This window comes from Ornithorhynchus anatinus, chromosome 5, assembly GCF_004115215.2.
Source record: "Ornithorhynchus anatinus isolate Pmale09 chromosome 5, mOrnAna1.pri.v4, whole genome shotgun sequence".
Taxonomy (NCBI): domain Eukaryota; kingdom Metazoa; phylum Chordata; class Mammalia; order Monotremata; family Ornithorhynchidae; genus Ornithorhynchus; species Ornithorhynchus anatinus.
In genome coordinates this window covers 84,497,668-84,514,187 of record NC_041732.1, presented here as the reverse complement: position 1 = coordinate 84,514,187, position 16,520 = coordinate 84,497,668, and the positions used below count along the sequence as shown (strand labels likewise).

The 16,520-nt window shown below is 45.1% G+C and overlaps 1 protein-coding gene across 2 annotated transcripts in view; it reads left to right on the top strand.

The window, feature by feature from the left end:
• Window positions 1–16,520, top strand: part of SOCS6 (suppressor of cytokine signaling 6) — a 67,771-nt gene that overhangs the window by 12,255 nt on the left and 38,996 nt on the right. For both annotated transcript variants that reach the window (XM_029066683.2, XM_039912128.1), the window contains exon 2: window positions 7,274–7,340. The gene's annotated coding sequence lies outside the window, so the exon portion shown is untranslated. The remainder of the gene's footprint in view (window positions 1–7,273; window positions 7,341–16,520) is intronic.

Genomic DNA, 16,520 nt, shown 5'->3' with positions numbered 1-16,520 from the left:
GGAGACAGTCCATGTCCCATATGGGGCTCACGGTCTAAGTAGGAGTGAGTACGACTTAATCCCCATTTTACAGATGAGGAAACTGAGGCCCAGAGAAGTTAAGTGACTTGCCTAAGGTCACACAGACTAGTGGCAGAGCTAGGATTAGAACCCAGGTCCTCTGACTCCCAGGCTTGTGCTCTTGCCACTAGGCAATGCTGCTTCCCTAATTTCTGTCAGTCTTATTGTAAATGTTTTGGTGCTTGACTCCCTGAATAGAGTGTAAGTTTCTTGTTAGCAGTGAATGTGTCACTTCATTATTCTCAACTGCCCAAGAGCTCAGAATGGTAAACTACAACTTGAGGGATCTCAGTAAATACTTCCATTTACTGAGAGCCTTCATTGCTAGTATTACTCCCTCTTTCTTCTATTTAAATTATGGATCTGGAAGGAACTTTGTGAGATCATCCAGTCTAGTCTTTGGCCTTAGGCAAATGGACCACTACATGGTCTAGGACAGATAAATTGAATATCCTTTCTGAAAAGATCCTCATGGATCAATCGGTCAGTGGTATTTATTGAGAACTTACTGTGTGCAGGACACTCTACTAAATCCTTGGGAGACTACAGTGTAATAGAGTTGGTAGACACTGTCCCTGCCCTCAAGCAGCTTAGAGTTGAGTGGGGAAGACAGACATCAAAATAAATAACAGGTAAGGGAAGCAGCCCATCAGTGAATCAATCAGTGGTATTTATTAAGTGCTTACTGTGTCCGGAGCACTATACTAAATTCTTGAGAGAGTGCAGTACTATAAAGTTGATAGACATAATCCCTGCCCTTGACAAGTTTAGAGTCTAGAGAGGGAGCCACAATTAGAGACAGCGAGCAGAGGAGGAATCGGTGAATGATAATGATAATAATAGTGGCCTTTAAGTGCTTATTATGAGACAACAACTGTTCCAAGTGATGAGGTAGATACGAACTAATCCCTGTCTCACATGGGGCTCACAGTCTTAATCCCCATTTTACAGATGTGATAACTGAGGCACAAAGAAGTGAAGTGATTTGCCCCAGGTCACCCAGCAGACCCATGACAGAGCCCCAGATCTGTACCTTTTCCACAAGCCCACGCTGCTTGGTCATAGGGGTAGGGGAAAACAGGAGAGGACAGTGTGAAGGAAGCCAAGGTTAGATAATGTTTCAAGGAGAAGGGGGTGGTCCACGGAATTAGAAGACAGACGAGAGGTCGTGGAAGATAAGAGGCCCTGTGATTAGGCAAGAAGATCATTGGTGACCTTAGAGAGGGCTGTTTCCATGGAGTGAAATGGGTAGAAGTCAGATTGTATGGGATCGAGGAGAGGAATTGGAAGTGGTGAGGGGGTGGGGGGGTGGCGGTACACAGCTCGAGGAGTTTGGAAAGACAAGGTAGGAAGGAGCTGGGGCAGATAACTGGAAGGTGCTGTGGTGTCAAAGATTTCTTGCTTTTTTTTTTTTTAAATAGTGGATACATGGGCGTGTTTGAAAGAGGTGGAGAAGGAGCCTTTGGAGAGTGAGCAGTTGAAGATGGGGAAAAACGGAAGGGACAAGTGTTTTAATATGGTGTGAAGGGATGAATTGGATCCTCAGGTGAAGGGGATAGATTTTAAGAGGAGGAGGGAGATTAGAGGGAGCGCTCTTGAAATACTGCTGGGAAGGACAAAAGGGTTGAGGAGGATGGGACTTGAGAGATGCAGGGGAGGTTAAGCCTAATGGTTTCAATTTTATTGGTGAAATAGGTGACAGGAGATATGGGGTGGGGTTTTGAAAAGGGAGATTGGTCAGGATCAGCTGGGGCATACAGTGGGCAATGTGGGAGTCAATAAGGATGGGGAAGTATTGCTGGGTAGGAGAGCAGGTGGATTTATAGCGGGTGAGGATGAATTTGAACAGAGTATAAGAATATATGCTGTGGGCTGAGAGTAGCGGGGGTGGGATCAGTATCAAAGTGCTTAAAGGGTACTGACTTAAGTGCATAGATAATGTAGATGGGAGGGCAAATGGGATGGGGAAATGAGAGGTCAAGGAAGGCTTCTTGGAGGAGATGTGATTTTAGTAGAGCTTAGGAAAGGGGGAGAGACGTGGTTTGTGGATATGAAGGCTGGGTTGGCTCCTGGCCAGAGCGAGGATGTGGTCAAAGGGTCAACAGCAGGAAAGATGAGAATAAGACGTTGCAGGAGCGAAGCGTGTGGGCTGCATTTTAGCGGAGGATTAGTGAGGCAAAGTAGGATGGGGAGAGCTGATTGTGTGCCTTAAAGCCAGTGGTGAGGAGCTTCTCTTTGTTGCAGAGTTGGATGGGCAACCATTGGAAGTTTTTGAGGAACGGAGAGATGTGCATAGAACAGTTTTTCAGAAAAATGATCCAGGCAGTGGAGTGAAATATGACTCCACGTCCTCTCTTATTGCTTAATCCAGTTTCCGGCTTGCAGGTACTCAAGAAGTTCTTCCTTGGGACCAATCTAAATGTCTCTAGTTTTATGTACATTTCCTAATATTGAGTCTTTAGTGGAAATATTCCCCATCTGTAAAATGGGGATTAAATCCTACTCCCTCTGCTTTGACTTTGAGCCCAAAGAGGGACAGGAACTATGTATAACCTGAATATCTTGCGTCTACCCCAATGCTTAGGACATTATTCAGCGCATAGTAAGCGCTTAACAAATTCCATTAATATTACATGGGGATCAGTGGTATTTGGGTGCTTACTTTCTTCAAAGCATTGGCTTAAGTGCTTGGAAGAGTAAAAGGTAACAGAGTTGGAGACATGTTCCCTGCCCACAAGGAGCTCACAGTCTAGATCAGCTGGTTCTTGACCTCCATTCTAACCTGGCCTCCCTCCCTATTGCATGCTTTGGAAGGTTATTTATTTTTTAAAGATATCTGTTAAGCACTTATAATGCGACTATGTGCCAGGCACTGTACTAAGTGCTGGGGTAGATACAAGGTGATCAGGTTGGACAAAGTCCATGTAGAAGCAGCGTGGCTCAGTGGCAAGAGCCGGGCTTGGAAGTCAGAGGTCATGGGTTCAAATCACGGCTCTGCCACTTGTCAGCTATGTGACTATGGACAAGTCACTTCACTTCTCCGTGCCTCAGTTCCCTCATCTGTAAAATGGGGATTAAGACTGTGAGCCTCACGTGGGATAACCTGATTACCCTGTATCTACCCCAGGGCTTAGAACAGTGCTCTGCACATAGTAAGCGCTTAACAAATACCAACATTATTATTCCACTCAGGATTCCATTAATCAGGCCTAGGTGAGTACTAATGCTTGAGCTGCTCAAAACCGACAGGCAGGTGAAACAAACAGGATTTAATTTGGAAAGTCATTAGATAACACATACTAAAATTTACACCAGAAAACCCTCAAATATATCAATCTCTTAATAATGATAATTATAGTAATTATGGTGTTTATTAAGTGCTTACTATATGCCAAGTACTGTATTAAGCATTGGGGGAGATGGAAGATCATCAGGTTTGACACAGTCCCTGCCCACGTGGGATTCACCATGTAAGTAGAAGGGAATAGGATTGAATCCCCTTTTTAGAAATGAGGAAACCGAGGCACAGAGAAGTTAAGTGACTTGCCCAAGGTCACACAGCAGACAAATGGCAGACCTGGAATTAGAACCCAGGTCACCTGACTCCTAATTGTATGCTCTTTTCACTGGGCCATATATTTTCCTTGGTCAACCTTCCCATCCTCTCAATCAGTTGAGAAGCTGCACGACCTAGTGGATTGAGCACAGACCTTGGAGTTAGAAGGTTCTAAACCCAGCCCTGTCTCTTGTCTGCTGTGTGACCTTGGGCAAGTCACTTCACTTCTTTTATCTCAGTTACCTCATCTGTAAAATGGGGATTCAATACCTCTTCCACCTTTTACTTATACATTTATTTAATCATGTATACTGAGTGCTTACTTTGTGCAAAGCACTGTACTAAGTGTTTGGGAAAGTACAGTAGTTAGGCTTGTGACTCCTGTGTCTAAACTGATTATCTTATATATTCCCCAGTGCTTAGAATAGCGCTTGGCACATAGTAAGTGCTTAACAAATACCAAAATTTATTTTTATTGTTATCATTGTTTATTGATCACTTACTGTGTTTAGAGCACTTTACTAAGTGCTCTCTCAAGGGGATATGTGTTTACCCATGTGAAGCGAGATCTTAAGGGGTTCCTTCTCTCTCATCCAGTGTCAGGAGGAGGAAAGAAAAGACCAGACAGGGATTCGGCTTCCTCCCTCCAGGACCGACCCTAAACACGTCAGGTGTCAGTCCATTTTGCTGGAGAAATTTAGTTATCGCCTTGACTTTTTTTTAATGGTATTTGCTAAACACTTACTATGTGCCATGCACTGTACTAAGCTCTCAGCTAGATGGTCCCTTTCTGTTGTCCATCTGTACTTACTCCCTTGGTGAACTCATTCGCTCCCACGACTTCAACTATCATCTCTGTGCAGATGACACCCAAATCTACATCTCCTCCCCGGTTCTCTCCCCCTCCCTCCAGGCTCGTATCTTCTCCTGCCTTCAGGACGTCTCCGCCTGTATGTCCGCCCGCCACCTAAAACTCAAGATGTCCAAGACTGAGCTCCTCATCTTCCCTCCCAAATCCTGTCCTCTCCCTGATTTCCCTGACATTGTGGATGGCACTACCATCCTTCCCGTCTCACAGGCTCGCAACCTTGGTGTCATCCTTGACTCTGCTCTCTCATTCACCCCACACAACCAGTCTGTCACCAAAACCTGCTAGTCTTACCTTCACAATATTGCCAAGATCTGCCCTTTCCTTTCCATCCAAATTGCTACCTTGCTGGTACAAGCTCTCATAATATCTTGACTGGATTATTGCATCAGCTTCCTCTCGATCTCCCATCCTCCTGTCTCTCCCTGCTCCAGTCTATACTTCACTCCGCTGCCCAGATTATCTTTCTACAGAAACGCTCTGGGCATGTCACTCCCCTGCTCAAAAACCTCCAGTGGTTGCCTGTCAACTTTTGCATCAAGCAAAAACTCCTCACTCTTGGCTTCAAAGCTCTCCATCACCTGGTGGACTCTTATCTCACCTCCCTTCTCTCCTTCTACAGCCCATCCTGCACACTCTGCTCCTCTGCCACTAACCTCCTCACGGTGCCTCGTTCTCGCCTGTCCCGCCGTCAACCCCTGGCCCATATCCTACCTCTGACCTGGAATGCCCTCCCTCCTCACATCCGCCAAACTAACTTCCCCTCTTCAAAACCCTACTGAGAGCTCACCGTCTCCAGGAGGCCTTCCCAGAATGAGCCCTCCTTTTCTCTCTACCCCTCCTCTCCTCCCCATTCCCCCTATTCCCTCCCTCTGCTCTTCCCCCTTCCCCTCCCCACAGCACTTGTGCATATTTGTATATATTATTTATTACTCTATTTTATTAATGATGAGTATATATCTGTGATTCTATTTATTTTGATGGTATTGATGCCTGACTACTTGTTTTGTTTTGTTGTTTGTCTCCCCTGTTTAGACTATGAGCCTGTTGTTGAGCAGGGATTGTCTCTCTCTGTTGCCAAATTGAACATTCCAAGCGCTTAGTACAGTGCTCTGCACACAGTAAATGCTCAATAAATATGAATGAATGAATGCAAGCTAATCAGGTTAGACAGTCCATGTTCCATATGGGGTTCACAGTTTGATCCCCATTTTACAGATGAGGTAACTGAAGTCCAGTGTAGTAAAGTGTTGACTTGCCCAAGGTCACCCAGCAGATAAGTGGCAGAGCCACTTCATTTCCCTACAACTCCCTGGACGACTCTCAACAATGTCTGTTGAATGACCTCGAGGGTGACCAACGACTGACAATATTGCTTAAGGATCTGACCAGTGTAGAGTTCAGAGGGAAGGATTGAATGCCTGTCTCAGACTGTGAGCCAGTTAGTCATATTTATTGAGTGTTTACTGTGTGTAGAGCACTGTACTAAGCACTTGGGAGAGTACAATATAACAAGACACATTCCCTGCCCACAATGATCTTACAGTCTGGAGTTGGTAGACATTTTTCCTGATCACGAAGAGCTCAGATTCTAGAGGAGACAGACGGAGCCTCAGGAACTGTGCCTGACCTGATCATCTAGTATCTGCCTCAGTGCTTGGGAAAGGGCTTGACATGTAGTAAATGCTTAACAGATGCCACAGTTGTTATTTTTATGAACAGTGACTTTCTAACTTCTGCATGCATGCTCCTATTGATGTATATTTTCATAGCCTGCCTTTAAAATAATCAATCAATCGTATTTTTTGAGCATGCAACTAGTCCTGACTAATATTCAGTTTATGGTCGACAGTGCTGTCTCTGCCTTTTCAAGTTATAGCCTATCAACTTTCCCTCCCAGCATACTCAGGAAAATGACATTTTTCTTGATCTCTTTCCTCTGCCTAGTAGAATGGAAGAGTTTTTTTGGAATCTTTTATGTTTTGTGCTAGTTGCATCTTTTTCATCCCTTACTTTTGTAATCACCCCCACAGAGTTTTTTTATTATTATTGTTATTCTTTAGTGCGCTGGCCTGTTCTTTATTAACTTTCCTTTTGATCTTTCAAATCCTTTGAGCTCTCCGTTTAACCAAACCAGTCGGGTTTTATGCCCATCTTGCTTTGCCACTGCACTGATAGAGGTTGTTTTTCAGCATGTAGAACTGTGTTTTCTAAAGAGCAGCCAGCATTCTGAGACTCCCATGCTTCTTAGCCTATCCTGCCAACATATCCTTCTTGCTACCAATGCCCTAAAGTTTGTTTTCTTACTGTCCAGTTTCTTTATCCTATTGGTTTCTCTCCCTCTCCAGATCTCAAATATGTAAACTTGTGATCACTCCCACCAAGATATCCAACCACCAGATCATCAGTTAATTCTTTCCTTTAGGAAAGTGAATAAGCCCATTAGCCCCAGTTGACTCCTGTACCTTCTGCCTCAAAGAAATCCAAAACTCTGACATGATCTTTGCCATCAGTAGCATTTATTGAGTACTTAGCACTTGAGAAAGTACAATAGTGTTAGAAGATGTGGTCTCTGCCATCCATGTGGGCAGTCTGAGAGGGATTTGCTAAGATGCTTTTCCTGGTAACTATTAGATCCTGACCCAAGGCGATCCTAGCTGCATTTGCATTCACATATTAGATTCCATTCCTCTCCCAACACTAGACTGCAGTCTCCTTGAGGGCAGTGATCATCTCATGGCATGATCACGACTTGGTCTTCATTCTCTTCGTATCTTCTTTTAACCCAGACATGATCCCTACTGGCCTCTTGTTTCCTGGACCTCTGAACCTGTGGAGCTCCCCCTGATATTTAAGGTAAGACCACCTCCCTTTACTTAGTCTTTCGTGACACGCTTCTCCTACCTCTCTGCCCTCCAGTATCTACTCGGGTTCTTATTCAGGTTTAGCTTTTTCCAAGGATGAACCGAAAGAGGATGAGATTGTATGAATTGTTCCATTCCCTGCCAGAAAGTGTCATTAAATTGCAGGCTCCTTGGGGCTGGGATTGTGTGTACTATATCTGTTGCAGTGTATACTCCCAAGCGCTGGGTTGACTATTCTGCACAAAGTAAGCACCCAATAAATATCATTGGTTGATTGGTTAATTTAGTGTCTGATGGATGAATGTTTAGCAGGAGCCTGACCTGTCCCGTCCTGATAGACTCACACATTAAACTCGTGTTATCTGATGCTTTATCTGTGGGGAAGCCATGGAAGCTGGAATTTCCAGGATCTCCTCAATCCAGGAATCATATGGTCTGATGGATCCCCTGTGGGAATTGTCACTACCTCCCGGGCAGAAGGAGTTGATGGTGATTGGGATGTTATAGTTCTTCCCAGGGTTAGGGAAGACATGCCGATCAATCCATTCATTCAGTCGTATTTATTGAGCACTTAACTGTGTGAGAGCACTGTACTAAGCACTTGGGTGAGTACAGTATAACAATAAACAGACACATTAGAGAAGCAGCATGGCGTAGTGGATAGGGCATGGGCCTGGGAGTCAGAAAGTTGTGGGTTCTAATTCTGGCTCTGCAAATTGTCTATCTGTTTGACCTGGGGCCAGTTACCTCATCTGTAAAATGGGGATTGAGACTGTGAGCCCTAATTGGGACAAAGGACTGTGTCCAACCCATTTGCTTGTATCCACCCCAGTGCTTAGTACAGTGCCTGGTCCATAGTAAGCGCTTAACAAATACCATTATCATTATTATTATTATTATTATTATTATATTCCCGGCCTACAACGAGCTTAAAGTCTAGAGGGGTATCAGTCACTCAGAGGCATTTATTGAGCTCTTACTGTGTGCAGAGCACTGTACTAAGTACTTGGGTGAGTACAATACAACCAAGTTGGTTCCCTGCCCACTGTCCTCAGCATTTTGGACTTTGATAGTTGTTTCAATTATATGCCCAGTGATTCATTCAGATTACAATTCCTCCACCTTTTCTTCCCCACTAGGTTGTCAGCGCCTTGTGGTGTCTTCTGTTTCTGATACCCAGTGGGGGCTCAGTAGATCCTATTAGAATTTCTATGGCTAGAGGGTTGGGGAAGGCACATTGTACCAGTTACCCGGGAACCTCCTGCACAAGTTCATGAAGCCGGCTGCTTTGGGCAGGTGTCTACTCCCTGAGCTGCAGTGAGTTTCGGGGCAGAGGTAGGATGTGGTTGAGGTGGTCGGCAGCAAGACAGATGAGATGGAGATAGAGTGAGTAGTTGGCATCAGAAGAGCACAAAATTTGTGAACTGGGTTGTAGTAGGAGAGTAGTGAGGTGAGGTAGGAGTGGGCAAGGTGACTGAGTGCTTTAAAACCAATGGTAAGGGGTTTCTGTTTGATATGGAGGAGGATGGGTAGCCTGAATGTTTTTTAAGAAAAATGATCCAGGCAGCAGAGTGAAGTATGACCTGGTGTAGGGAGAGATGAGAGGCAAGGAGGTCAGTGAGGAGATGAATGCAGTAATCAAGGCGAGATATAAGTGCTTGAATCAGCATGGTAGCAGTTTGGAGAGGACAGGATGAATTTTAGAGATGTCATGAAGGTAGAACCGACAGGATTTGGTCACTGATTGAATAATTGGGTTGAACGAGAGAGATGAATCGAGGATAATGCCAAGGTTATGGACTTGTGATATGGGGAGGATCGTGGCCTTGTCTACGGCGATGGGAAAGGCAGGGAGGACAGAGTTTGCGTGGGAAGATGAATGAGTTTTGTGCTTTGTGTTTCATCAGTCTGCTGGTCAGCATGCTTTCAGTATCCAGCCTCATGGGCCCTTCTATTCAGTGAGTACAGTACTGAATTACTGGAAAAAGCACACCATTTGGCAATTCTCCTCCATCTTCCTCTTCCAACCGTGGGATCCATATAGGACTCAATGGTTTTCTCTCTATGCCAGGTTTGGATAATAATAATAATAGTGGCTTTGTTAAGTGTTTACTATGTGCCAGGCTCTGGGGTGGATAGAAGATAATCAGGTCAGATATAGGGCCTGTCCCATATGAGGCTCACTGTCTTAAGTAGGTGGGGGAACGGGTTTTGAGTTCCCATTTTACAGATGACAAAATTGAGGCCCAGAGAAGTTCAGTGACTTGTCCAAGCTCTCACAGCAGTCAAGGGACAGAGCTGGGACTATAACCCAAGCTCTCCGATTCCCAAGCCCTTCCTCTTTTCACTAGGCCTCGGTGCATCTAAAGACAGAAGCTTGAAAGACATAGTGGGGGCTGGCTGGCAGAGGGGGAAGGGCAGAGTCAGGCTGATTTTACTGTCCTCCCATTCTCCCATCCCAGGGCATTTGGATCAGGTGAATGGAGACTGCAGGGGAAAGCACTGTGTGATTTACCTCACTCCACCTGAAATCTCTTCTACTGAAAGGATTTGGGTGCCTCATGAATTCCATACAAGTTTGATTTTATCTGAATATGAACAGCAATCGCTCCTGGTCCTGCCTCAGTGAAAATCAATCAATCAGTGGTATTTATCAGGTGCTTACTGTATTCAAAGCACTGCACATCATGCTCGAGAGAGTAGACTGTAACAGAGTTGATAGTCCCGCTCACTGTCCACATGTGGACTGAGCAAGCATTCCAACCTTTGCCCTTTCCCAACTCACTGTTTTGCGGTTAGTGGTGAGCGGAAAGAGTGGGTGGGAAGGAGAGTTATCCAGGCAGGGATGGAGGAAAGTCTGCTCATTTTGAGAGAGAGTGAAGAGGGGGATCGACAGCCAGAGTGACTGATTTTCCTTTTTTTGGCCAAAACACGGGAAACACCAGGGGAAAGTTGCCTCTCAGTTGAGAAAGATTTACTTTCTAGTTGAAGGGAGAAAGAGTTAAGGAAGTTTCTGCAGTGGAGGTGAACTGGGGTTTGCCAGTTTGTTAAACCAGAAGGCCTACCCAGCCCCTCCTCCCTGGTATTTCACAGTGATGGTGGGAGTCCTGAAGGGTTAGTCCGGCCCCTTACCAACCCCGATCTCAGCCACCTCTTGCTAAACTCTGGGTTCACCAGCTTACTCCCGCTACGGCGACCTCCTCACCGTCCCTCGGTCTCGCCTATCCCGCCGTCGACCCCCGGGCCACGTCCTCCCGCGGTCCTGGAACGCCCTCCCTCCTCACCTCCGCCAAACTGATTCTCTTCCCCTCTTCAAAACCCTACTTAAAACTCACCTCCTCCAAGAGGCCTTCCCAGACTGAGCTCCTCTTCTCCCTCTACTCCCTCTACCACCCCCCTTCACCTCTCCGCAGCTTAACCCTCTTTTCCCCCCATTTCCCTCTGCTCCTCCCCCTCTCCCTTCCCATCCCCTCAGCACTGTACTCATCTGCTCAACTGTATATATTTATTACCCTATTTATTTTGTTAATGAAATGTACATCGCCTTGATTCTATTTAGTTGCCATTGTTTTTACGAGATGTTCTTCCCCTCGACTCTATTTATTGCCATCGTTCTTGTCTGTCCGTCTCCCCAGATTAGACTGTAAACCCGTCAAACGGCAGGGACTGTCTCTATCTGTTGCCGACTTGTTCATTCCAAGCGCTTAGTACAGTGCTTTGCACATAGTAAGCGCTCAGTAAATACTATTGAATGAATGAATGAATACATGTGGTCTCCCCAGCTTGGCTTTGTCTTGCCTCCTTTCTTCTCTACTGAACATTGTGTCCTTTGGGTCACTGCTACCATGCTCTTCCTTTTCCCTCCCAGCACTCATGCCCAGCACATAGTCAGTCTTTTCTCCATCCCCATGTGTGATTTGCAACTCTTCTCATTCCTTTTAATTATTTTACTTTCATTTTTTTCATTAGAAATATATAATGCTACTCAAAAATGTGCCCTACTAAATCCATATCTCCTCCAAAAAGCCTTCACTGGCCGAACTTTCATCTCCCCAGCTGATATGCCCTCCCTTCTGCATCTCCTGTACACTTGGTTCTGTACCCCTGAAACACTTTGATACTCACCCCATCTTCAGCCTCACGCCACTTCTGTACATATCCTTATATTCTGTCATTTCCTGTGAGTAATTTATTTTAACCTCTGCCTCCCTGACAGTATTGTAGGTTCTTTAAGGGAAAGGATCATATCTTCTGACTCTGCTGTACTCTCCCAAGCACCTAGTACAATGCTCTGCACAGAGTTAAGGATTCAGTAAGAACCAGTGAATGAATGACTGAAACCCGGTCTCTGGCCGGATCAGGTTGACACTGACCTCAGTGTCTTTTCTCTCTTTCTCTCTTTTTTTTCTTCTTGTGGTTTTCTTCCCATTCCCCATATCCTTTAGTTTTATTTACTAGAAGAGACTGGGGCTTAAGAGAAGGAGCTCAGACTTTGGAGAAGAGGATCAGGATTCTAATTCTGGGTCTGCTCCTTGCCCGTCGTGTGGGTTTGGACAAGTCACTTAACTTCTCTGTGCCTCAGTTTCCTCACCGGTAAACCAGGGATTCATTCCCTGCTCTCCCTCCTATTGAGATTGTGAACCACATGTTTGATCTGATTAAATTGCATCTCCAGTGTTCGACACATAGTAAGTGCTTGAAAATGCCAATATTTTTTCCTTTCCTTTCCTTTGGTCCTCCATGGTATCCTTTCAACTTCTGTTCCCTTCATCACCACCATCAGCCCCTTCCCTCTAGGGACTTTCTCCCTGCTGCCCCGCTTTCCTCTCTTTCCATACTGTTTTTGCCCTTGTCCTGGATGGGCTCCTGGCTGGGCCCTGATGGTGGCCCCTGTGTGTTGCCATACTGGCCGGTCCTTGGAGACTTGGTCTAGCCCACTCTGCACAGAGCCGAGCCTCAGGAATCACTGATTTTGAAAAACCAATCAGCCCACAGACTTTTCTAGCACCTTGACCCCTCCATGTAATTTGCCCTGGCAGTTGAATTAATTCAATACCCTTTTCCAGTTGCTCCAAAAAAACCACTAATCCCTCTGGCCAAGTGGCTACTTATAAGGGTATTGACATTCTGATGGTTTTATAAATCACAAAACTGAAGTTCCTATTGCTGTGACTCTTACGGTGAAGTTTTGACCCATAAAACAGTTTAAAATTTGGTTTAGCGATGCTTAAGGGTTCAGAAACCTCTTGGATTTCATGTTTAAAACATTTTGAATTTTTATACGTCTCTGATTTAATTGGATTCTTATCACGTGTTTTAATTGAGTTGTGTAAATTGTTATTTCTGTAAATCCCATAGTAAATTACAGATACAGTGATCATGAAGAACAGCAATAGGGGACATTATTGGTATGGAATAATCAATCAGTGTTCTTTCAGTGGTATTGATTGAGCACTTACTGTGTGCAGAGGACTGTACTTAGTGCTTGGGAGAGTACAATGTAACCATAAACAGACACATTCCCTGCCCACAAGGGGCTTACAGACTATAGGAGGAGATGGACATTAAAAAGAAATTATGGATTTGTATAGATGCTGTTTGGCTGAGGAAGGGATCAGTATCAAGTACTTAGACATACAGATGCAAGTGCCTAGGTAGTGAAGAAGAGAGAGGAATTAGGGGAAATGAGGGCTTAGTTGTGGAAGTGGCTTAAATAAGGCTTTGAAGGTGGTAGTGGTAAACTGTCATATGAAAGGTCTACTAAATGGTTAGTACAGTGTTCTGCTTGCAGTAAGCATTCGATGAATGAGTGAATGAGTATTTGATGAAGGTAGAGGGAGTTCTGGGCCAGAGGGAGGACATACTAGGGCAAGGGGTCATCTGCAGGGTAGACAAGGTTGAGGTTCAGTTAGTAGGTTGACAATAGAGGATCAAAATATGTGAACTGGGTTTTAGTTGGAGGTAAGATAGGCGGGGGTAAGGTGATCGAGTGTTTTAAATCTATTGCTAAGAAGTTTTTCATTCATTCATTCAATAGTATTTATTGAGCGCTTACTATGTGCAGAGCACTGTACTAAGTGCTGGAAATGTACAAATCGGTAACAGATAGAGACAGTCCCTGCCCTTCGATGGGCTTACAGTCTAATCGGGGGAGACAGACAAGAACAATAGCAATAAATAGAATCAAGATGCGCATAGGCACTACGGAATTGGAGTGAGCGGATACCTAAGTTCTTTGAAGGGGCATACTCAAGGGGCTGTCTGAAGTGTCACGCAGCATGAGAACGTGAATCAAACGGTCAAGCAGTAGCTTTTAATAATGATGATGGTATTTAAGCACTTACTATGTGCCAAGCATTGTTCTAAGCACTGGGAGACATACAAGGTTATCAGGTTGTCCCATGTGGGACTCAAGTCTTAATCCCTGTTTTGCAGATGTGGTAACTGAGGCACAGAAAAGCTGGGTGACTTGCCCAGGGTCATATAGCTGACAAGTGGCAGAGTAGGGATTAGAACCCACAACCTCTGATCCCCAAGCCCGTGGTCTTTCCACTAAGCCACGCTGCTTTGTGTTTGAGGTGGATGACAACCACTGGAGGTTCTTGAGGAATGATGAGACATGGACTGAATTTTTTTTTGGGGGGTTGGAAAATTATCCTGACAGCGAGTGAAGTAACGATGTAATGTAGAAAGACAGGAGGCAGGAAGGTTCATTGAGGAGGTCGAGTCATTGAGGAGGTTGATGCTGTAATCAAGGTGGGTTATAAATAACTTGGATCAGCGTTGGAGCAGTTTGGTTGGAGAAGTTAGGGTGGATTCTGGAACTGTCGTGAAGGTTGTAAAGTGCTTAGTACAGTCATTTGCCCACAGTACTCAATAAATACGCCTGAGTGAATGAATGAAAGATAGAACTTAACAGGATTTGGTGATAGACTGAAAATGTGGGTAGAATGAAGGAGGTGGATGACAATAATGCCATGGTTTCAGGATTGTGAGACAGGGAAGATAGTGGTGTTGTACATTGTGATAGAGCCTTGTCGAGAAGATGAGGAGTTCTGTTTTGGACATGTTAAGTTTGATGTGTCAGCGGAACATCTAAGTAAAATGTCTTGAAGGTAGGAGGAAGTTTCAGAGAGGGAGAGATTCCTGGGCTGAGGAGGAACCGTAAATATAGACATGGTGAGTTGAAGCCATGGAAGCGAATGAGTTCTCCAAAGGAGTGGGTATAGGTGGAGAATAGAAGGGGACCAAGAACTGTGCCTCAAGGGACCCCCATAGAAGGTGGGAGGCAGAGGGAGGCACCTGGGAAAGAGGCTGAGAATGAACAGCCAGAGAGATCAGAGGAGAACTAGGAGAGGACAGTGGCAGTGAAGCTATGGTTAGAGAACGTTTCCAGGAGAAGGGGGTGGTCCCCAGCATTGAAGGTAGCTTGAGAGTTCAAGGAGGATTAGGATGTTGCAGATGATTGATCACCTTTGAGAGGGCCATTTCCATGGAATGAAGAAAGGGGCAGGAGCCAGATCGGAGGGGGTCAAGAGGAGAATTGGAGGAGAGGAAATAGAGGCAGTGGGGCTAGACAACTCACTCAAGGAGTTAGAAGAGGAATGGTAGGAGGGAAATGGGGTGATAGCTGGAGGGACCCGAAAGGTCAAAGAAGTTTTCTTTTGTTTTTTTTTTTTTATTATAGGGGATACGTGAGCATGTGTGAAAGCAGTGGGAAAGAAGCCTTTGGAAAGTGAATGGTTCCAGATGGTGGTCATGGGGAGAAGGAGGGAGGAGGCAAGTGTGTTGATCAGGTGCAAAGAGATGGGGTTGGAGGTTCAGCTGGAGAGGACAAATTTTGAGAGGTGGTGAGAGATCTCTTGAGATACTGCTAAGAAAGTGGGAGAGTTGAAGAAGAGGCAGGAGGAGGGAGGTGCTGGAGAGGAGCAAGGGAGATTTTTAGGGAGATCACACCTGATGGTTTTCATTTTCTCAATTAAATACCTGGCCAGGTCATTAGGGGCAAGAGATTGGGGAGGCTAGAGGAGGGAGTTAAAAATCTGAAACAGCTGGTAAGGGCTTTGGGCAAAGGAGTCAATAGGAATGGAGAAGTAATGTTGCCAAGTGGAGAGGACAGAGTTAAAACAGGCAAGGATGAACTAGAGGAGGAGGAGGTTGGCCTTTTGTCTGGGTTTCTGACAGCAGTGCTCCGCTGCTTGAACACAAGAGCGGGAGAAGTGTTCCGTGGAAGTGATCCAGGGTTGCGGGTTAGTGGTTCGAGATTGGCGGAGGGTCGGGGAGCAAGGAAATTGAGTTGAGTCGAGAGGGTGGTATTAAGGGGTGGATTTGAATGTTGAGAAACTAATTTTGGTATGGAAACCTAATGGGTAATAATGACTAGAAAATTGCAGGGCATCAAAAGATCCGAAGTTCTGATGGGGAACTGGACAGAATTGTGGGGAGTTCCTATGTGGGAGAGAAGGAGGTTGTGATCCAATAATCGTTTTAAAGTATGTTGGGCTTGGAAAAAATTCTGATCGTAAACTAAGAATCTAGAAACAAATTAATGAGTTAGACAATTTTCAGGTGAAAAAAGCAGGAAGGAGTCTGTCCTAGATATATAAACCAGGAGAAGTGTTCGGTTGAGGACACCTTTTAACGACTCTCCCAACTTGATTTGGGTCAGGTTAATTAATAATTGTGACATTTGTTTAGTGCTCACAATGAGCTAAATACTGTACCAAGCACTGGGGTATGAGTTAACTGAGGCAGACACAATCCCTGTCTCACTTGGGACTCAAGTCTAAATACAAGCGTGAACAAGTATTAAAACCCCATTTTACAGATGAGGAAGCTGAGGCACCGAGAAGTTAAGGGACTTCCCCAAGGTTGCACACCTGAGAAGTGGCAGAGCTGGGGTTAGAACCCAGGTCCTCTGATCCCCGGGCCTGTGTTCTTTCCACTATGGCTTCTCAAGCATATGGTAAGCCTGAGAAACATCATGCCAATGTCTTTTAGAAAAGCAATTTAATGGGAAGCAATGTGGCTTAGTGGAAAGAGCACAGGCCTGGGTGTCAAAGGACTTGATTTCTAATCCTAACTCTGCCACTTGTCTGCTGTGTGACCATGAGCAAGTCACTTAACTTCTCTTTACTGCAGTTACATCATCTGTAAAATGGGGATTAAGATG